Genomic DNA, 23789 nt, shown 5'->3' with positions numbered 1-23789 from the left:
TCTGGATCAATTGTATTTTTTTAATGAGATGAGGTGGTAGACCCAGGTAAATGGAATTACAATGATCCAAACAAGCTGACCCAAATGCACTGAGAATAGTGATCTTTTGACCGTGGTAAACTAATGCATCACTTGTTTAATTGGGTGGTGTTGAAATAGGCAGGATTTAGTTACTGTGAATTCTTGCTCTAATAAAGTCATTACAAAATCACTTGTAACACCCAAGTTTTGAACTATTGGCACAAACAAAGGAGGAGATTCTAGACTCTATGGCCATATAGTATGTGGTTGTGGTGTCATGGGGTTCACCAGGCTTATAATTTCTGTTTTTAAGCCACTAAGTTTTAGATGGTTCAAATTCATCCAACTTTTTACTTTCTCTAGACAATCAAACTGATTTAATGATGCTTCGGGATCACCCTTTCTAAAGCTGTCTACTATATGTATATCATCTGCTTATATGAAAAAACTTTAGACCAAATCATGCAGTTAGCTGGGCCAGTGAAGGTAAGTACATATACATAATAAAGAGCATCAGTGACAAAATAGAGTCCTAAGGGACTCCGCGTTGACATTTTCATAGTGAAGACTTGTGGGATGTTAATTTGAGTCAAAAGAACCTGTTTGCTAGAAAGTCCTTAAACCATTCTGCAGCTGTTCCTCTTATCCCTATCTTTTCAATGTGGTCAGGAGAATAGCATGATTTATGATGTCAAAAGCTGCCATTAGATCAACTAGTATCAAAGTTGTGGGTGCATCCTCATCTGTGATATGTCTTAGCTCATAAGGCACTGATAAGATCATCAATTCTGTACAGTTCTGTGATGGGTGCAGAAAATTGCAGTCACATAGCTGGATATTTACTGAACTAAGGGTCTTGCCAAAATTTGCTAAGGAGTGACAGTTGAGAGAGTGACCTGTAGTTTGAAAGTATTTCTGGATCCAGAGCAGTCTTTTTTAGTAGAGCCACAAAGCTATATTTAGTGTATCAGGAACAATATATTCTGTCAGTGATGCGTTCACTATTGCTGTAACCCTACTAGAGTCAGCTGACAAATATTCTTTGCACAACTTTGCTGGTAGTGAGTCAGCCGGGGATCCTGAGGATCATATTGTTTTAACCGCAGAAGAAAATCATTGTTCATTAGATAATTAAAATCAACGAATGTATTAATATTTCAATTCCCTTTTCATACTGTCAATGTGGTTATATATATCTTCAAGATACTTTGAAGATGTTCAAGACTCAGATTGGGTCCCATGCAAATTTCTATTTTTTAGTATGTAAAGTTGTACTGCAGTAGTGTAATTTACTTATTACAAAATGCAATTTACAAACCTATGTGTGGAACTACCCCCCTCTATTTCTCCAATATTATCTGTGCACAGATCTTCGCTAATACAAAACACACACACACAAATGGAGTAAGACAATTGTAGTTTTCAAAATACACTTATGTAATTACAATACATAACTTTGAACTAACCTCAATACAAATCAAATACAATTAAAAACATTGGTCAGGGTGGGCATTTTCTTAATAATTGCTTATATATATATATATATATATATATATATATATATATATATATATATATATATTAGGAATATATATATTCACTGAAAAACCAAAGGTTACAATGACGTTATAGTTAGGAAATAGAATTGTTTTTAAACATAGGAATGCACTTGAACAAACAAAGGTTACACTGACATTATAATTAGGATCACATTTTACAGTATCAAGCCATAGAAATTCACCTGTTATAGAGTTATCTCAAGTACCCTATAACTTGTGCCCTAAGGTAATTAAAACTTGCCTTTGCCATGCACAGCTAATTACTCCACATATTACATCACTGATGACAAATTCTTTGGAATCATTGATGGTATCACTGCAACACTTGCAATAAAATTATTGATGAGAAAACTGTGCATGGCTTGGGCGGGAGTTATAATTACTTGAGTTAACCATAACTGTAACTGCTGAACTTTTATGGTTTTCTGTAAGTAAATTCTGAACCCAACTTCCCTATAACCATTCTTTTTTCAATTAACATATATATTTATACGTATATGTACAGAATTTTAAAACAATAATTTAAAAATGCCCACTCTGACTAATGTTTTTACAGGTTTTGTACTTTTTTAACCAGTTTAGCAAATACAGAAGAAGATTTCGTGATGGCATATGTCATGATGAATCCCCCTTAGGCGCCCAGAGATAGTGAAGTTTGGCGTAAATTCTGATTCTTGTGCAAATGGGGGTTTGCATAGGGATGGGAACACTGAGAGAGGCAGTAATTAAGGCACCTACTGCAATGCCTGTGGAATTCCAGGAAGTAAATATTGATTCTGCACGTAATTCCTCATTTTCAACGAGTTGTATACTATACTTATACCAGTAAATACCGCTCCACGAGGTATTAGTATTTTTGAGATGTGACAACTATCTCACCTTTAACCATCATCTCGTAGTCATGGCCTTACTAGGGTTACGTTCTGGAACTCTAATGGCCTCTTATTTATCGCTCTCTATTGAATCCGAAACCAAGATTCTCATAGTTTTACAGGTCCAATAATGATCGTGTATTCCAAGCTCATCCAGCAAAATGGGGCATAACATGCACCAAGATCCACATATCTCTGTACTAACAGTGCATTCTTCTCCTGTTAAATTACAGAAGGTTTGACCCAATGATATGTAGTAGGGCTGCATGCTTTATCACACCACTTATAATTGTGATGCCTTCATATACAGGTACCTACACAGGGTTCACAATGTATCGGTGCTCTAATAATCAGTCCCTCGGGCTCTTCTGAAAAATTGCTCGTCGAGAATTTTCAGTTTGTGGAGAAATCTCCTTATTTCCCTTCATATGCCATTAAAACGGCACTGAGTAAATAAACAGGGCACCTACTAAATCAAAAGGGATCATTTTAGCCTGATATAAAACAAAAAACACCTGACGAGTAGAGCCTCCATAAAATAGATGTAATTAATTGAAAATATTTTTCGAAGTCTGTGCGTTATTGAGATTAAAAGCACCAATCCCATTATCACAATTAAGAGGTTAATGAAATGTCTTATTACTGTAGAAATATAACTCAAATTGTTTCGGTTTAATCTCAGTTTTTTGCAGCTCTTCACAATGTACGAGTGGAATACCCTTTTCGGTATGCATCTAAAAGTTGTCCTGTCAAATAAAACTGCATTGTTGGTTTATATTTGCATAGGCGCGAGCATTTTTTCATTCATAGAGAGGAAAAATGGGGCCTTAAATCAGAAAAGCTTAACATGGGACAAAGACATCAGAAAATCAATTTTGCACTAATTTTTTACTTTGGCAATTGAGAATGGAACGAGCGGATCTTGCTAGAGTCCAGATTACATGCAGAATTATTTACCAGAGCAAAAATGAAAGCAGCATTTGAAACGCCATCTTAGAACATGTATAATGCTTCTCTTGTGCATAGATGATTTTACATGAGTAGTTAGTAGAGTTGTTAGCAAGGGAATGCTGGTCCAGGAAATAGGAAAAGTGAAGAAAACAACACTACTTTTGTTTTCTAAACAGTAAATTAAGCCAATTCATTGGCTAGTGTTAAAAAAAAATTACTCAATGTTTTCAATAGAATCCAGTGTTTTTTAAGAAAACCAAAAATCACATAAAGCAGTGATGGAGATCTACACAAGACAGATTTCCATTAGTGCTATTCCACCTCCATAGGCACCCCTCTGGATTCCAAAAGATTGAAAATCAACAGGAGTAAGTGTACCTGGAATGTGGATTAAACTTTCTTTCGCTATAAGAAAAATATTTGTCATTGTGGAGAAATCTCTTACTTTATACTAATAGGAAATTTGGAGATGTTGCGAAGCCCGCCACCCTATTGACAAAGTTACTCAAACCTTTTTTGGCATGTTTATGTTTGTATGTACGATGGATAAAAACATTGGCAAATGTGTGCAAACACCTACAAAGTTATAACTCTTTGTGCTTGATTAGAAGTTGAGGAGTTATTTATCGCCCCTGATACATAACAATACCACTTGGTACGTTATTGGGTGGGATAAATTATACCTAGTACGAGTTTATGGGGAATAACATGCGGATTTTGGTGTTTAACGCACCAAAATAGGCATGATATACTCAATCCCATATGTATTCCCAGTTAAATTTCAGCAGCTTTGACCTGCCGAAATTGAACGAACTTTGGGTTATTTAACGTATCTGATAATTAGTGGATGCATAAAATAAAATTTAACTCGTAATTATGCACGGTGGTAAACAGAAGTTTACGCACCAGATGGACTTACCTGCCAACTTGTAATGGGGCCCTATGTGTATTACTGCCAACTTGTAATGGGGCCCTATGTGTATTCACAATCTGGTCAGCGGGGAAACATAGTTTATTAATTATCGATGGTATTAAGTGGTAATCTATAGCCATACATATCCACAGATCCCGACTCTTTGAAAACAAATATGCTATCTGAAATCGGATATTGGACTTTCTGTGAATCTGAAATTAATAAAAGTGCAGAAAAAGAATGTATCGCTATGATTACATTTAATAATGCACAAAATATAAAAACACGTCCGCCTGAGCATATGTAATACAGACGTACTTATATCCGACTCATCCTTTATCTGTTACACACTCGTTCTTGCCCTTCGGAAAGTTTTCGGAAGATAAATCTGTGTTATCACAGGAGTGCTCCAGTGTTTTTTTCCATTAGTCAAAGCTGGTCATATAAACAAAAGAGGGCGTCCAATCAAAGCGCGTTATTCGATCTATATCTTATTACTGAAAGGTTATTCGCGTTGAAGAGCGACTAGTAGGCATGAGCTAACATGAAAATCCACTTAGACGTTACATTAGAAGGCAACATTGAGACACAGCCTAAAATGTTTATCATGTCTGTGTATCTGCAGTCTAGAGTCGTATTCATTAATCATTCAGCCTGCAGTGGAAGCTCGAAAAGCGTCTGCAGCTCAGCGCCAAGTCAACACCTGGCTCCGCGGCTTTTGGTCCAGCCGCACTGCAGCTGCAACGTGACAGCATATGTCCTTCACTCTGACACACTTGCAGAGTGAGTCATGGTCTCGACTCTTCTTGAAGGAACATAGATGCAATTGCCACATTTTCATGAGTATAATGTCAAGGCTGGAACACTTATGGCTTGGTCATGGTGGGCAACCATGGAAAGTCAGTGTACAAAAATCTGAAAGTACCACTAAATATGACACCCAGAATATTATGGAACAAGTATATGTAGGAAAGAATATCAAGGGAGAAAATATTACAGATTTACGATTCTTAACTCCACCTTGAGCATATATGTACTGTAAGTAAATATATGCGGAGTTAGGTATAGAAAATCTAGAATTAGTTAGCTGTCAATTTTTTTTTCTTTGTCACCAATACTATGTCTCATTGGCATTCTGGGGTCGACATTCAAGGTGTACACCCGAAATCCTTCCTGTATAGGAAAGTGAGGAATGTGTAAACGTTTAGCCCCTGCGCTGCCAAGCCTTTTCCCCCTCCTGTGCCAAGACTTTTTTTGGCTATTTGGGGCAGTTCGCGCTTAGGCCCTCATAACTTTTTGTTCACATAAGCTACCCACGCCAATTTTGCGTCCTTTTTTTCCAGCATCCTAGGGATTCTAGAGGTACCCAGACTTTGTGGGTTCCCCTGAAGGAGACCAAGAAATTATCCAAAATACATCTTCCCAGCTTTCAGGAACAGGCAGACTTGAAGTGGAAAACCCAATTTTTCAATACAATTTTGACATTTTACTGGGACATATCCCATTTTTACTATTTTTTGTGCTTTCAGCCTCCTTCCAGTTAATGACCAAAATAGGTGAGAAACTAATGCTGGATCACAGAAAGCTAAACATTTCTGAAAAGTAGACAAAATTCTGAATTCAGCAAGGGGTCATTTGTGTACATCCTACAAGTGTTTCCTACAGAAAATAACAGCTGAAATAAAATAATATTGAAATTGAGGTGAAAAAAACAGCAATTTTTCTCCATGTTTTACTCTGTAACTTTTTCCTGCAATGTCAGATTTTTGAAAGCAATATACTGTTACGTCAGCTGGACTCTTCCGGTTGCGGGGATATATAGGGCTTGTAGGTTCATCAAGAACTCAAGGTACCCAGAGCCAATAAATGAGCTGCACCTTGCAATGGGTTTTTATTCTATATCGGGTATACAGCAATTCATTTGCTGAAATATAAAACGTGAAAAATAGGTATCAAGAAAACCTTTGTATTTCCAAAATGGCCATAAGATAAGGCGATGAGAAGCAGTGGTTATTTGCACATCTCTGAATTCCGGGGTGCCCATACTAGCATGTGAATTACAGGGAATTTCTCAAATAGACGTCTTTTTTACACACTGCCTTACATTTGGAAGGAAAAAATGTAGAGAAAGACAAGGGGCAATAACACTTGTTTTGCTATTCTGTGTTCCCCCAAGACTCCCGATAAAAATGGTACCTCACTTGTGTGGGTAGGCCTAGCGCCCACGAAAGGAAATGTCTCAAAACACAACGTGGACACATCAAATTTTTTCACAGAAAATAGAGGTGTTTTTTGCAAAGTGCCTACTTGTGGATTTTGGCATCTAGCTCACCCAGCACCTGGGGAAACCTAACAAACCAGCGCATTTTTGAAAACTAGACACCTAGGGGAATTCAAGATGGGCTGACTTGTGGGGCTCTGACCAGGTTCTGTTACCCAGAATCCTTTGCAAACCTCAAAATTTGACCAAAAAAACACTTTCTCCTCTCATTTTAGTGACAGAAAGTTCTGGAATCCGAGAGGAGCCACAAATTTTCTTCCACCCAGCGTTCCCCTAAGTATCCCGATAAAAATGGTACCTTAGTTGTGTGGGTAGGCCTAGCGCCCACGAAAGGAAATGGCCCAAAACACAACGTGGACACATCACATTTTTTCACAGAAAACAGAGGTGTTTTTTACAAAGTGCCTACCTGTGGATTTTGGCCTCTAGCTCGCCGGCACCTGGGGAAACCTAGCAAACCAGCACATTTTTTAAAACTAGATACCTAGGGGAATCCAAGATTGGGTGACTTGTGGGGCTCTGACCAGGTTCTGTTACCTAGAATCCTTTGCAAACCTCAAAATTTGGCCAAAAAAACACTTTTTCCTCTCATTTCGGTGACAGAAAGTTCTGGAATCTGAGAGGAGCCACAAATTTCCTTCCACCCAGCGTTCCCCCAAGTCTCCTGATAAAAATGGTACCTCACTTGTGTGGGTAGTCCTAGTGCCCACGAAAGGAAATGTCCCAAAACATAACGTGGACACATCACATTTTTTCACAGAAAACAGAGGTGTTTATTTGCAAAGTGCCTACCTTTGGATTTTGGCCTCTAGCTCAGCCGGCCCCAGGGGGGGCAGAAATGGCCTAAAATAAATTTGGCAACCCCCCCGGGGAGCGACCCTTGCCTACGGGGTCGCTCCCCCTGCGTGACATTGGCGCAAAAAAAAAGGACCCCGGTGCCTAGTTGTTTCTGCACCCCTTGGGGGCAGATTGACCTAAAATTGGCCGATCTGCCCCCAAGGGGGGCAGAAATGGTCTAAATACAATTTGCCCCCCAGGGGAGCGACCCTTGCCTAATGGGTCGCTCTCCATCTCTAAAAAACAAACAAACAAAAAAAAAAAAAATGGTTTTTTTGCCCTGGCGCCTAAAGGTTTCTGCCCCCCCCCCGGGGGCAGATCGGCCTAATTAAATAAAATTTCCCCCCACCCCCACAACCCCCGCGTGACATTGGCGCAAAAACGAAATCCCCGGTGCCTAGTTTTTTCTGCCCAGATTGACCTAAAATCCCCCGATCTGCCCGCAAGGGGGGGCAGAAATGGTCTAAATACAATTTGCCCCCCAGGGGAGCGACCCTTGCCTAATGGGTCGCTCCCCGTCTCTAAAAAAACAAACAAAAACAAAAAAACACAAAAAAATGAGCCCTGGCGCCTAGAGGATTCTGCCCCCGGGGGAGGCAGAAATGGCCTAAAATAAATGTGCCCCCCCAATCCCCAGGGAGCGACCCTTGCCTACGGGGTCGCTCCCCTTGCGTGACGTTGGCACAAAAAAAAAGATCTCTGGTGCCTAGTGGTTTCTGCCCCCCTTGGGGGCAGATTGACCTAAAATCGGCTGATCTGCCCCCAAAGGGGGCAGAAATGGCCTAAATACAATTTACCCCCCCAGGGGAATGACCCTTGCCTAAGGGGTCGCTCCCCTTGCGTGAAATTCACGAAAAAAAAAAAAACTCCCTGCTGTCTAGTGGTTTCTGTCCTCCTTGGGGGCAGATTGGCCTCATAAAAATAGGCCAATCTGCCCCCAAGGGGGACAGAAATGGCATAAATATAATTTTCCCCATAGGGGAGCGACCCTTGCCTTTAAAAGAAAAACAAAATCAAAAACAAAACAAAAAAAAGGATCGCTGGTGCCTAGAGGTTTCTGCCCCCCCCCCCTGGGGGCAGACAAGGCCTTAAAAAAAAAATGCCCCCCCTGGGAGCGACCCTTGCCCAAGGGGTTGCTCCCTCATGCCAATTTCATTAAAAAAATTAAATCCCTGGTGTCTAGTTGGCGTTTTAGCAGCCGGATTGCTTGCAATCCGGCGGCTAAACTGCTCAGCGAGACTTCAAAGGGAAGGAAATTCCTTTCCTTCCCTTTGAAGCCTCTCCGGCCTCCTCCACGTGATCGGAAGAGAAATACTTTTGCATTTCTCTTCCAGCGCGATGGGAGGAGGCCTCTGTGACAATCAGCGCGCGATCTCGCGCTGACGTCACGGAGGGGGAGGGAGGGTTGGGTGTGGAAGGGGAAGGGCTTCCCCTTCCATCCCTGCCTTGGGGGGGGTGGGGGCAAACCCCACAGAGGGAGCGCTAGCGCCCCCTCTGGGCTCTGTGCACAGGACGTAATGGTTACGTCTTGGGCACACGAACACTGTGCCTCAGGACGTAACCATTACGTCGTGGGCACAGAAGGGGTTAACAGACATGTTCAGTTCAGAGCAGGGTTCCCATTTTGAAGCATAAAAAGGTAACAATCTGAAAAAAATAACATTTTGAAAGGCAAGTGATGGTCATTTTAGCCTTATTTTAGGAGTGGAGCCTTTTTAAAAGAGCATGGAGAATTTTATGGCAAAACTCTCAGTAAAAGGATGATACTATTGTTCTGAATGATAGACAGCTGACCCAAAAAGAGCCACAGAGCAGAATTAATTTTCTCTTTGGATCAGTTACTCTACCTTCCAAGCAATATCCGACTCTGTGCATGAAATTGAATTGACTGGACTATTCCTCCGGTCATTACAATAGTGGCGGTAAAAGCCACTTACCGCCGTGCAGAAGACCGCCAACACACCGCCGCGGCTGCGGAATTCCGCCACAGCCATTATGACCCACATTTCGGAATCCGCCAAAATTCAGACACCCACACAAGTCCGCCACACCAAAGGTCAGTGATAAACTGGCGAAAACAAATCCTCCACCGTCACGCCAACAGAAATACGCCCACACTACCACAACACACAAATCCACGCAGCGGTCTTTCAACCGCGGTATTCCATTGGCGGTACACAACGCCGCGCTCAAAATACACACACTCTTACAAAACACTACCACATTGGACAATTCGAAATACACACACCTGAAACACATACACACACCACTCCCACACACCCGTTACAAGATAAAACACACACCCACAAACCCCCAAGACCACAAATTCCGAAAGACACCACCAGCAAGAACAACAGCATCCACAGGCACACAACACCATCACCCACCGAACGTCCATGCACCTCACACAACACACCACTACATATCAGCACACTTATCACCACACACATCATCTACACCACCCCATGGCACGGCAAAGACACCCCAGGTTCTCGGAGGAGGAGCTCAGGGTCATGGTGGAGGAAATCGTCTGGGTAGAGCTACAGCTATTCGGATCACAGGTGCAGCACACCTCAATTGCAAGGAAGATGGAGCTATGGCGAAGAATAGTGGACAGGGTCAACGCAGTGAAACAGCACCCAAAAAATCGGGATGACATCAGGAAGAGGTGGAACGACCTACGGGGGAAGGTGCACTCCGTGGTCTCAAGACCGCACCTGGCGGTTCAGCGGACTGGCGGCGGACCCCCACCTCCTCCCCCACAACTAACAACATGGGAGGAGCAGGTCTTGGCGATTCTGCATCCTGAGGGCCTCGCAGGAGTAGCTGGAAGAATGGACTCTGATAAGACAAATCTTAATTATTACATCCCCCACCCTACCTGCATGCTATCACATACCCCCACCCTCACCCTCACCCCCAGCACCCCAACTTCTCACATATGTCCCAACATCACAAACCACCCATCCCAACACCAAACCCTGCATGCAACAACAAAGCATGGACACCCATCACTAAAGCATGCCCACTGCACATACCCATACAACCCCCTAAACCATCATCACACAAGGTCCCACACAGGAATGCAAGTACTGGGGTACACGGTCACCCACCCATTGCACACCATGACACCCACAGATGTAATAACCATCCTTTTATACCCCTGCAGGACCCCTACCCAACGTCACCGGACAGGAGGGTCCACACATGTCCACACCACCAACAGAAGAGGCCCACAGTGATGACAGCACTTCTGTCCAACTGGATCTAGATGACCAGCCCGGCCCATCGGGGATCTCGGGACAGTCGGTTCCCCACACCCAGTCACACGCCACTACAGAGCTTCTCCCCTCTGGAAACACCAGCACAGCACCCACCCAGAGGGCCCATACCTCCGTCCCCAGGACACGTCAATCAGCTGTGTGTCCACCACTACAGGGAACCCAGGATAACCCACCACCCCAACAACAACAGGGACCTGGGGGCAGAGTAGTGGGCACACGGTCCAGGGGACGGAGGCCCAGGAACACAGGGGAACTGGGAGGGCTGCTGTGCGACAGGAGGCGGACAGGCCAAGGGAACCCACTCTCCACGAGGCCCTCTCCTCCATCATGGGAGCCTACCACCACTCCCAGGAGACGATGACAACGGTACTGGCCAAGTTTCAGGAGACCCAGCACCTGCAGGAGGAACAGTATTTGGGCTTCAGGGAGGAACCATCAGCTCCACCCTGGGCACCATCGTAGGGGTGCCGAAGGAAGTACTCAACACCAGGAGGGACACTGTGGCACTACAAGGGGCCCCTGACACTAGCATGGACGATGAACTGCCCACCACCTCCGCCGGCGCTAGTGGACGGGACGCCCCGCCACAGGACCACCACACCAGCACCCCTCCCCCTGCACAGGGAGAACCACCCCGCAAACGGTCCCTGAGATCCAGGACAAAGACAGAGCATGATGCCAAGACCCCCGCCAAGAAATGAGACCACTCTGATTGTTATCCTACTGTCCCACTTTGTCACCCTGTCCATCCTTAAACTGCCCCAGCTCCACTCCCTATGCCCATTTGGGCAATGCACCTGTGAGATTAATAGACTGGACTCTGCCATGGACATTCCTCCGCCATCACCCCTCACCATTTCATTACCCCCTCCAATATTGAGGACTAAAATAAACACACTTAAAGCACAAAACAATCATCTGGAGTCAGTCTGTGATTTTGAAATAGTGTATTATCAATTGCAGTGACAAAATGCTATTTCAATTATAATGTCAACATACCTATGTCACACAGCTCTAGTCCATGAGGAATCTAAGCAGATGTCACACAGTGGGACCCACATCTGTGAAATCGTAAGGGAAAGTGACAACTCAGTGACCATACACTGGGTGAAAACGACAGACAGTAGAGAGGTAGTAGTGTTAAAGTACATGTAGTAGGCAGGTCTGTACTCTTACCTGTGTCTCACTGGAAATATTGCTGGATCACTGAGTCCCTGTTGTTCATGTCTTCTTCCTCTGCTTCCTCGTCTTCACTGTCCACAGGCTCCACAGCTGCAACAACATCGCCATCAGGATCATCCTCCTGCAGAAAAGGCACCTGTCATCGTAAAGCCAAGTTGTGAAGCATACAGCAGGCCACGATGATCTGGCACACCTTCTTTGGTGAGTAGAATAGGGATCCATCTGTCATATGGAGGCACCTGAACCTGGCCTTCAGGAGGCCGAAGGTCCGCTCGATCACTCTCCTAGTTCGCCCATGGGCCTCATTGTAGTGTTCCTCTGCCCTTGTCCTGGGATTCCTCACTGGGGTCAGTAGCCATGACAGGTTGGGGTAACCAGAGTCACCTGCAAATGGTGAGGGACAACTGTTAGACACGCACTAACCTGGAGGGATATCCCCAGACCCAGACAACCATTCCCACTGACTTGCCTCCAGGTGCTCACCTAATAGCCACACACGGTGCCTCTGGAGTTGACCCATCACATAAGGGATGCTGCTATTCCGCAGGATGTAGGCGTCATGCACTGAGCCAGGGAACTTGGCATTCACATGGGAGATGTACTGGTCTGCCAAACACACCATCTGTACATTCATAGAATGATAACTCTTCCTGTCTATGTACACCTGTTCACTCTTGTGGGGGGGGGCGCAAAGCCACATGGGTCCCATCAATGGCACCTATGATGTTGGGGATGTGTCCCAGGGCATAGAAATCACCTTTCACTGTATGCAAATCCTCCACCAGAGGGAAAACGATGTAGCTGTTTCAGAAGGGCAGACAACACTCTGGACAATACGTTGGAAAATATAGGATGGGACATCCCTGATGCTATGGCCACTGTTGTTTGAAATGACCCACTTGCAAGGAAATGGAGCACTGACAGCACCTGCACTTGAGGGGGGATCCCTGTGGGATGGCGGATTGCTGACATCAGGTCTGGCTCCAACTGGGCACACAGTTCATGGATTTTTGCACGATCAAGTCTGTAGGTGACTATTACGTGTCTCTCTTCAATTGTTGACAGGTCCACCAGCGGTCTGTACACCGGAGGATGCCGCCATCTCATCACCTGCCCCAGCGGACGTGCCCTATGGAGAAGAACAGCGAGCAGAGAGTCAGCCAACACTGAGGTATTACAAAATGTCATTAGCACACATTTGTAAATCCGCAATGTGCCTGTTACTGTGTGTATGCAAGGCCTAGATAGGTGTGACGCAGTTCTTATTAATGCCATGTGGCACCCTGAAATGGCGGCTACCTGACCTGTAAGGTGGGACAAGGGGATTTGATGTAACTGCGGTGGCGTTCTACACCGTTGCGGTAGGTGGTCGAAGACCGCAGCGTAATCCTGCATTGGTTAACATTGGACCCTATGGGTCCCAGGAGCCAATGACGATGTACGCCAGCGGTGACGGTACGCACCGCCGCAGATGTGACAGACATTTTCTGTCTGTTCACTCACTTGATACCTGACCTTTGACAGGAGAGGACCTACACTGTAAGTGCTGCTGTGACCTCAGTCTGGAAGCGACGATGGCTCATGTGTCTGGGGAAAGGGCCCCTGCCTTCACTTCGGAGGAGTTGGAGAAGTTAGTGGATGGGGTCCTCCCCCAGTACACGCTACTCTACGGTCCTCCAAACAAACAGGTAAGTACACTGTGAGCATGCTGCATGGGCAATGCCTGTTTTGAGTGGTGTGGATGGAAGATACATGGGGGGGACTGAGCCCTGCATGAGCGGACGGTAAGCGTATGTGCGTCAGGGCAAGGGTATGAACGTGGGCCAATGACTGTGAGGGTCCGGACGGTTAAAGTTTTTCCTTTTCCCCTGTACTATTCCTCTAGGTCAGCGCCCACCAGAAAAAGGATATTTGGCGTGCCATCGCCAAGGACGTCCAGATCCTGGGGGTCCACCACAGATGGAGCACCCACAGCCGGAAAAGATGGGAGGACATTCGCCACTGGAGCAAGAAGACGGCGGAGGCCCAGCTGGGGATTGCCTCCCAACGTGGGAGGGGTGCCCGTCGCACCATGACCCCCCTGATGTTCCGGATCCTGGCGGTGGCGTATCCAGAGTTGGATGGGCGCTTGAGGGCATCACAGCAGCAACAAGGGGGTGAGTACTGTCACATCCATCTGACTCTGCTTGCATTACGAGGTGTCTGGGTGGGGAAGGTGTGCAGTGGGTTACCCTAGGCCAGGGCGAGCTTTGTAGGCAAGGACCCTTTGTGAGGCAGGCCATGTGGCACCCCAACCCCACCAGTGGTAAGAGCCATCTACACCTAGTCAGGCTCCTGTGACTTCCATGTGTGCAGCAATCGGGCATAGGCCTTGTACCCCATGGGCATGTGATTAATCTAGGAACTATAGGTGCATGGCGTAGTGCAGAGGGCTGCTGTGTCTGTAGTGTCCCACAACGGTAGTGGTATTGCATTCACTGAACATGTCTTTCTTCTGTCTCCCCTCCCCTTTTGTGGTCTCCCTGTTCTTGTGTGCAATAGCATCATCAGGCGGAGGAGCAGTGGCACTGGAGCAGGAGGGAGCTGCATCCCACTTGGCCCTGGAGGGCGAGACAACGGAGTCTGAAGCCACCAGTGGGACGGAGGGTGAGGGGAGCTCCACAGCGGGGACAGGAGGTGACAGCAGTGACAGCGACTCCTCCTCTGATGGGAGCTCCCGTGCGGTGGCGGGCCCCTTTGTGCCCCCCGCATCAACAGGTACAGCCGCCACCCCCCCTACCAGCTCTGCCCTTCCAGCAGCCCCTCAGTGTGTGTCCCTTGGCCACTCACCCAGGAGGAATGGCATCTCCTTCACCCCAGGCACCTCAGGCCCTGCCCCAGTCAGCAATGCTGCCCTCAGTGAGGAGGCTATTGACCTCCTGAGATGCCTCACTGTTGGGCAATCTACCATTGTGAATGCCATCCAGGGTGTTGAGAGGCATTTGCAACAAACAAATGCATACCTGCTGGGCATTCATTCTGGCCAGGCAGCCCAACAGAGAGCATTTCAGGCTCTGGCCTCAGCACTGATGGAAGCCATTGTCCCTGTGTCCAGCCTCCCCCCTCCAACTTCCTCCACCCAGACCCAATTGCCTGTACCTCAGTCTATCCCAAGCACACCATTTGACCAGCATGCACACACCTCAACACACAAGGGTGGCTTGGGCAAACATAAGCACCACACATCCCACAGGCACTCACACAAGCATCATACCCATGCACACATACCAACATCCACTGCCTCCACTGTGTCCCCCTCCTCCACGTCGTCCTTCTCCCTCCCTGTCTCATCTGCACTCACACCTGCATGCACTACATCTTCAGCCACTACCTCCATCACCAGCATGCCCATCACCACACACCGCTCACGTGCACTCACCACCCCCACTACCATTCACACATCTCCTGTGTCCTCTACCAGTGTGACTGTGAGCCCTCCTTCCAAAGTACACAAACGCAGGCACACACCCTCACAACAACCATCAACCTCAAAACAGCCTCCAGCCCATGCACCTTCACCCAAATTCAGCAAACGTACACCTCCTACAACCACTACCTCTTTCTCCACTCCCAAACCCACTCCATCTACCCGTCCCAGTGTGTCTAAAAAACGTTTCCTGGCTAATATTGACCTCTTCCCTACACCTCCCCCCGTCCATCCCCTAGGGCCAGGCTTTCCAGGTCCAAACCCAGCACCTCAGCCACCACATCACCGGGCACAGTGGTGCTAGCAACTGCTGGCTATTGGAGTGCCAAGCATCAGGGCTGCCAGTGTGCCACGGAGCAAGGGCAAGGACGTTCCGCCACCTGCAAAAGTAAAAATGTTGCCCACATCCCAGAGAGAGAAGCCGAAAACACCTGCTACCAAGGGCTCAGGGAAAATGAAAGGGGATAGTGGCAAGACAGATTTGCCACCATCCAAGGTGGGGAAGGGCCAGAAAATAAAGGGCAGGTCAGGAGAGGGCATGGTGGCACCGACAATGGGACCAGTGTCCACGTCGACGCCAACCTGTACGGCGGAGAAGACCGCCACCTACATCGCCACATGCACCGCCACCAGCACCGCTGTCATTGAGCCCGCCACCAGCACCACATTCACTGAGCCTGCCACCAGCACCGCAGTCACTGAGCCCGCCACCAGTACTGCCGCCACAGAGGTCGCCGCCAGCACTGATGCTACAGAGCCCACCGCAAGCACTGCTGCCACAGAGTCCGCCACCAGCACCGATGCCACAGAGTCCCCTGCCAGCACCGATGCCACAGAGGCTGCCGCAAGCACCGCCGCAACTGACACCGCCGCAAGCACCGCTAGCGGCCCCGTGACATCCTGAGCCAGTGGCACCACCGCAGACATGGCTGCCATCCCCAGTGGTCAGTCATCTAAGCCTGGTGGTCAGTTCCAGGAGCCTGGGCAGCTTCCGTGATGCACCACCTTCACTGGAGGCATCCACTACTGCAGTCCTTGGCAGGATGAAGCACTCTGGGCACAAAGCCCCCTCCAGAACCAGTAGAGAAAGGCATCCAGTACCTCAGTCCTTGGCAGGATGAAGCACTCTGGGCACAAAGCCCCCTCCAGAACCAGTGGAGTATCACATCCACTACTTCAGTCCTTGGCAGGATGAAGCACTCTGGGCACAAAGCCCCCTCTAGAACCAGTGGAGAAAGGCATCCACTACCTCAGTCCTTGGCAGGATGAAGCCCTCTGGGCACAAAGCCCCCTCCTGAACCAGTGGAGAAAGGCATCCACTACCTCAGTCCTTGGCAGGATGAAGCACTCTGGGCACAAAGCACCCTCCAGAACCAGTGGAGTATCAAATCCACTACCTCAGTCCTTGGCAGGATGAAGCTCTCTGGGCACAAAGCCCATCCAGAACCAGTGGAGGAAGGCATCCACTACCTCAGTCCTTGGCAGGATGAAGCACTCTGGGCACAAAGCCCCCTCCAGAACCAGTGGAGTATCACATCCACTATCTCAGTCCTTGGCAGGATGAAGCACCCTGGGTACAAAGCCCCATCCAGAACCAGTGGAGTATCACATCCACTACCTCAGTCCTTGGCAGGATGAAGCACTCTGGGCACAAAGCCCCCTCCAGAACCAGTGGAGAAAGGCATCCACTTGAGACACTGTGGCTTTGCACTCCCCAGGATAAAGCAGTGGGCAAACCACCCACTGGAAAGACTTGAGAGACTGCGGCTTTGCAATCCCCAGGATAAAGCAGTGGGCAAACCACCCACTGGAAAGACTTGAGAGACTGTGGCTTTGCACTCCCCAGGATGAAGCAGTGGGCAAACCATCCACTGGAAAGACTTGAGAGACTGTGGCTGTGCACGCCCCAGAATAAAGCAGTAGGCAAACCACCCACTGGAAAGACTTGAGAGACTGTGGCTTTGCACTCCCCAGGATAAAGCAGTGGGCATGGAGCCCCCTCGTGGAGCAGTGGCGTCGTGCACTTATCCGGCTGAGGTGCCCCCCCTTCCCTTCCCCCTGAGGTGTCTGTTTCATTTCAATCTGATGCCCCTGCAGTGTTCTCTCCGTTTGAAGTCTGGTATCATGTGTGGGGCTCGCCCATGCATTTTAGGCACAGTGGTCCACGGACAATAATTGGTGCACTATCCGGACTTGTGTAGTTGGTGTATACAATTGTGTATACTTTCGAGTTTTGACTACTGGATTTTTCATGATTACAATCGTTCAACTCATTTCCTTTTGTCCTTGCGTTCTTCCAGGGAGGTTGGGTGGGTGTAAATGTAATGTTGCAGCATGTATTTGTGTGGATGTTGTTGTGGGTGAGGGTGGGGGAGGGGGTTTTGTGTGTTGCGTGTGTGTCACTCTCTTTTCCCTCCCCTGTGTTGTAGGTGCAGTACTCACCGTGGTTGTCGCCGCAGTCTTTGGAGCTCCTGATAGAGGAGCAGGAATACCATTGCAGGGAGTATCTGGTGTTCTGGCTCCATGGCGTCCTGGTTCCTCGTGGGGTGTGGAGAAGTGAGTGTTTTCCCTTCCAAGTCCTGTTTCTGCCGTGTTTTTGTTCGCGTTGGTTCCGTCCCGGAAAAGGTGGCGGATAGGCCTCTCATAATAGTGTGGGCGGTACACTGTCTTCCGCCTGTCAGTTGGCGGTGACCGCCGCGCTGTTTGTTTGTACCGCAGTGGCGGTCGGAGTGTTAAAGTGGCTGTCTATGTTGGTGGTTTCCGCCACAGTCGTAATTCCATTTTGTTTTCCGCTGGCCTGTTGGCGGTATTACCGTCGCTTTAACACAGACCGAAAGGGTAGTAATGAGGGCCATAGTGACAATATTCCAGAGGCCACTTGGTTTGATCATATAACCGACCTGTGTGGTTCTCGGTCAGTAGTCATATTTGATCTAACGGTATCCCAAAGGAATCGCTCTTCTGGCTTCAGGGAAAACTGAGACTGCAGTTGGAGGTAGGCCTGTTGAAAAACTGAAAAGCCCTACCAGAGTACCCAGGAGTTATTCTCATAATTCTCTTCAACTATGGTACTGTTTGAACAGGAACATACATCATCACTCCTTAAACAAATTAGGAGTAACGGGGCACAGAGTCCAAATGGCTTGCAAAATGCCATCTTTAGAGCCGACTCCGATCTGTGGTCACGGCTGTTGACTCCCCTCTATAATGCGGTCATCTAGACTGAAACGAAACCAGAACCATAGCTAGAAAGTATCCTGCAACCCATTTATAACAGCGACCATCCAGGATAATCATTTAAATGCTCTAACAGATGTGGAGGCGAATGTTTCTGCCTCTAGCATGCTAGAGAAACTTGAAGCATGTGCAGCTGCAGTGTATCTTCTTCCATTGAATTAACCTGGATTCTGAAAGTGTCTGTTGACCACCACCAAGTTGCTTGCCCTGACACTCCTGGTCATGACCGCCATATCAATGAAATATAAGCTTTATATCTGTTTCATTGATTTTGGGGATGCACCACCAAAACTTCGGGTTCTTATAATATGCTTTTGTACAAATACATGGGTCCAGATCAAGTTGGTGGATGGAACATCACTTACCCAGAGAATTAAGCCATCAAACAGTCTAAAACAGGGGTGCGTTCATGCTCCTTGTTTATTTAATCTTTTTATAGTACACCTTAATCAACATTTGGATACATTGAATTCACACCCCCTAAACTGTCTAACAGTCCTTTAAAATATCTTCAATATGCCGATTATACGGTATTACTTAGTCAAACATCTATAGGTCTGCAGCATTTAATCAATTGCTTTGATGAATATACTTTAGCTTTCCATCTTGAGTTTAACATAAAAATCGTGATAAGCTAGCATGTGCATCGTATGTCTACCTCCAGAATGTAATGTCAGCAAAATAAATTATAGCCCTAACTTATGACTCATTTATTTTTTAGGGTAAGATGCCAAATTATTGGACCTGTTAAAGTTCAAAGTGGTAAAATCAGGCCTTAAAGATTCTGACGTACATTGGCCAGTCACAAATTCGACTAGAGTTTGGCCTTCAAAGACAGGACCTAGTGCATCGAGCAGCATATCTGAAATATTCATATTCCCTGAGTTCGTCAGAAACTGGATCTCTTTCCAACATGTGCTGGTTAGCAATTACCAACTATGCCCATACCAGCCCATGGTGGGACTATATGCAGGATTCTTTCCAAGCATTATTGTCTAACAGGTCTGCTTAAAAGACTGAAGCATGCTTTAAGAGCTCTGTGAATCACTTAATACTTGTTTTTCGTGTCAATTGAACAAAGAAGCTGTTACAGTAAAAAAACATCCTGGTCAGTTATTAACTCTTATGAAACTTTGGAGCCCAACCATACTTTACTTTACATTTCCCTTTTTACATACAAGATTTTTTTCTGAGGCTAAGACTTAGTTTTTTTCCAACTAAGGAGGGGGCCCGCAATGGTTAAAAGCTTGGTCAAACAGCAAATGCTGGCTTTGTGGATATTCAGAGGTAACATTACTACACAGAGGGGCATATTTATAAGAAAGCTCTGATGCGCCATTTTTTTGCGCCACCCTGCACCCCCTAACGTCACCATGATAGCAATGTATTTACTATAAAGTGCACCACGGTGTACGTATGCACAATAGTGTCATAATTTAGGACGCTATTGTGGCGCTTTGCTGGATTAGCACCATAAATTATGGCGCTAATCCAGCAAGGCACATGGAGGCTTGTAGATTATAATGGGAGCATCACTTTAATGCCTGCCCTGAGCAGGCCTTAAAAATGACAGAAAAAATGGCCCAGTGAAATTTTGTAAATTTCAGTGCATCATATTTTTTTGGGCCTCCCTGCATGGGATCCCTCCTTCCCCTTGCATACATTATATCTGGTGCAGGTACAATGAGATGCAAGGGGTTACAAAGTGGCACAATGCATGCATTACTCCACTTTGTAAATATGGTGCACAGTGGGGGCCTCCTTAACGCCTCCTTAGCATAAATAAAATTACACTAGGGTGGCGCAAGTAAGCGCTATGGGCTTGTAAATATACCCTACATTGTGTATTTGTCAGGAACTACTGAACTTTCATCAAATTTTGCTGGGAACTTTTTTTAGAAGCAGGGTAAGGACGTGTCATCAAGCTCTGATTTTATGTTTATTTGGCAAATCTATTCTGCCTATTTGCAGGTTTGTTATGTTTTTTGCTGAGGCCAAGAAAAAATGTGTCTGCTTCAGAGCCATGGCTCTAAGTGCTTTGTATTACACTTCAAAATGCTTTCTAATTGAGGACCTACTGTTTTACTTGTTATAGCCGATTAGCTGAATCAATCTTTTTCATGTCTTTTAAGTTATTGCATTTCCAGTTGAATTTCTGTGCTATTCCAGGGCTGAACAGGGAAAATTACTAAACAGTGTATACCTTAGTACACTTGAACAGGTTTTTGTGACTGTTTTGCACATGCTTCCAATGCTAACTAAAAACTAGTTAAAAACTCATTGGTCTTAGAACTTTGGATTTATGAATTTAGTCGGTTACATGAACTACAGCAAATATGTATAACTTATTAAGTTACCAGTACTAATCTTGCTGCTAAGTAATGTCTACTTTTATTTGTTCATTTACCTGCATTTGCACTTTGGTGTTTAACATCTGTTTTACTCATTTGTCAGGTTGAAGTACTGGCAAAATGCATTCTGTGCTTTATAATTGTCTATTGTGATATTGCACATTAGAACATACTAGCTCTTTACAGATTTCGGGCTTGATTTAGATGTTGCTGGTAACGGGTCCATTGCCACATTTTCAAAGGAAACCCCCATGTGCCCAATTGAGGGTCCGCCCGTACGATTTATATGTTGGGAGTGCCATAGACGATAACCCCTAAAACCCCACGACTTTGCCAAGGATTCCCATCCACCACCACGGCAACAAAGGAAAGCAATGGCTAGTGGCGGGATTCCACCCACATTTACTGCAGTGCAGATTTGGTTGTGCCTTACCCCCAAGCAAAATGTGGCGGTCCAACCTCTAAGTCTAACTTGGTGGATTGGGGAGGGGAAGGCGTGAAAACTAAAAAAAAATCCTAACTCTACTTCCGTTTCTGGCTGGAAACGACTGGACAACCCCCTCTGTTGCAGCTGCCCCTGGGCCACAGAGAAAACACAGATCCCCGTCACTGGACTCGAAGGTAGGTAACCCGCATTGGCTGTGTACGTTGGGGGGGTCACTGTACATGAGCTCGGGACCACTTCTGACATGCACATGCCACAGTGTGCCACATGTGACATGCGTATGTTGGGGATACAAGTGGGACAGACATGGATGGGGACAGACTACTACACAACACATATTGCACACATACACAAATGTCATTTGGTGCCAGTATTCACTGGCAAATTAATGCTGGCACCACAATGACAGTACAATCACACCTGTCAACTGTGTCCATGTGTGCACATTTCAAAGGGACCTGTGCCTGTCATGTTGTGCTCCGAGTTTTGTGTGTGAGTCAGTAGGTGTATGTGTGTGTGTGTGATGCAATTGGCTGGTTGAAGTGGAGGGAGGGCTATGTGGTTGTGTCGGTATGTGTGCCACTTGCATAAGGCATTGATATTGTTGTTGTGCTGTGTAGTGTGTTGTGTTGCTGTGTGCAAGATATAGGTGAGTGTTGTGTGGCAGTTGTTGTCATGATGTGTGTAGTGGTAATGTTGTGTGTGTGTCTGTGTAGATGAGTGTGTGGTTGTGCTTGTTGTTGTGATTGTATCGTGTGTGGGTGCAGCATCACTAGTGTGTGTATATTGTGTTATGGATGTATGACAATGTGTGTTTTTTGCAGCATGTACATGTTATGGTGGAATGTAAATGGATAATAGTGTGTATGTGGTGTGTTGAGTCATGTGTGATGCTTGGAGACGAAGGTACAGTGTGTGTTTGTGTGACTTACCTGTACTCCATAGCCACTGCCATTGTCCGATGTCCATTGGGTCCCGAGATGTCCTCCCTCCGTCGGCAAACCATCACCAGTACACCGCCTGCAGGACTGTAACATCTAAATACAGCGGGCGGAACACCGTCCGCTTGACAGTCTTCTTGGGTTCCCAGCCCTGCAGTTTGGCGGTAACACAGCCATAATCCAAATCAGGCCCTTTGTCTTTTGAGCTATGTCTCAAATGATAGTGCCTTGTTTAAGCGACTGTAATGAATTTTATTAATAAAACAATAAATTATACATGCAACAAACTACTGACCCTATCCAACTTGTAAAGAGGATGAAGAAAGTTTAGAAAAGCCCACAAATCTACATGGCTGTAAGCATGGCCAACATTCCAAGGAGAACCACTCTCTGGAGTGTCAACTTCTAACTCTTTGAGCAGGATTCACTGCTGCGGAGATCTCTGCAGTCGTGGCAGGGATCTTAGCCTCAGTAAATGGGTTTATGCTTATCTGGAATTCCTTTATGAATTCCTGACAGGCATAGTAAAGTACATTTTATGCTGAATGTATGTTCAGGACTGGGTTTACCTTTGTAGAAGGATCCTCACAATGTGGAGGGTCAAAACCAAGTTCTGCTTCAAAATTGGTAAACAACTTAGCAGCTGTGGTGGTGCTTTCTTCCATAAATGTTAACTTCTTTCCAGGTATGTGAAGTTTTTAAAATCTTAATGCTTAAAAGTTAAAATATTCCTGTACAAATATGAAAATAGTAGCTGATTCATTGAAAGAAGACCCTACTTTTGTGCACTCCTTTTATTCTGAGGTGAGTGCTAAAAAGTATAGACAGTTTTTGACACCAGCAGGAGCGCACACTTGCTACCAGTTGTGATCAAGGAGATCACCTTCATAAAGAGGAGGGAGGTGGGAGATCACAGGCAACAGTGAATGAAAGGCCAGTAGGAGAGGAGTATGTAGTATAATTTGGGAAGACAACTCAGAGCAGTGACAAAGGCCACAACATTTCCAGTATGTGAGTTTTTTCCACCCTCCTACTGAAAATGTAAAGAATCTCTTTTTAAAAATAAATACATTATTGAGCAGATTGCCATAGTACAGAATAAATCGTAAGGCAATCCCTTTTCCAGACTACCCATCCTATATATAGCAGAAGGCATGTTTTAGTGATCCAGCATTTACATTTCTTTGTGACACAAATTTCAGTAAACACTATTTCAAATACACCAAGGCCCTCATCCTGACCTTGGCGGGCGGCGCAGGCCGCCCGCCAAAGTCCCGCCGTCAGGTTACCGTTCCGCGGTCGAAAGACCGCGGCGGTAATTCTGACATTCCCGCTGGGCTGGCGGGCGGCCGCCTTCAGGCCGCCCGCCAGCCCAGCGGGAAAGAGGCTTCCACGATGAAGCCGGCTCGGAATCGAGCCGGCGGAGTGGAAGCTGTGCGACGGGTGCAG

Source organism: Pleurodeles waltl, chromosome 5, assembly GCF_031143425.1.
Source record: "Pleurodeles waltl isolate 20211129_DDA chromosome 5, aPleWal1.hap1.20221129, whole genome shotgun sequence".
Lineage (NCBI taxonomy): Eukaryota > Metazoa > Chordata > Amphibia > Caudata > Salamandridae > Pleurodeles > Pleurodeles waltl.
Note: the sequence above shows the minus strand (reverse complement) of the source record.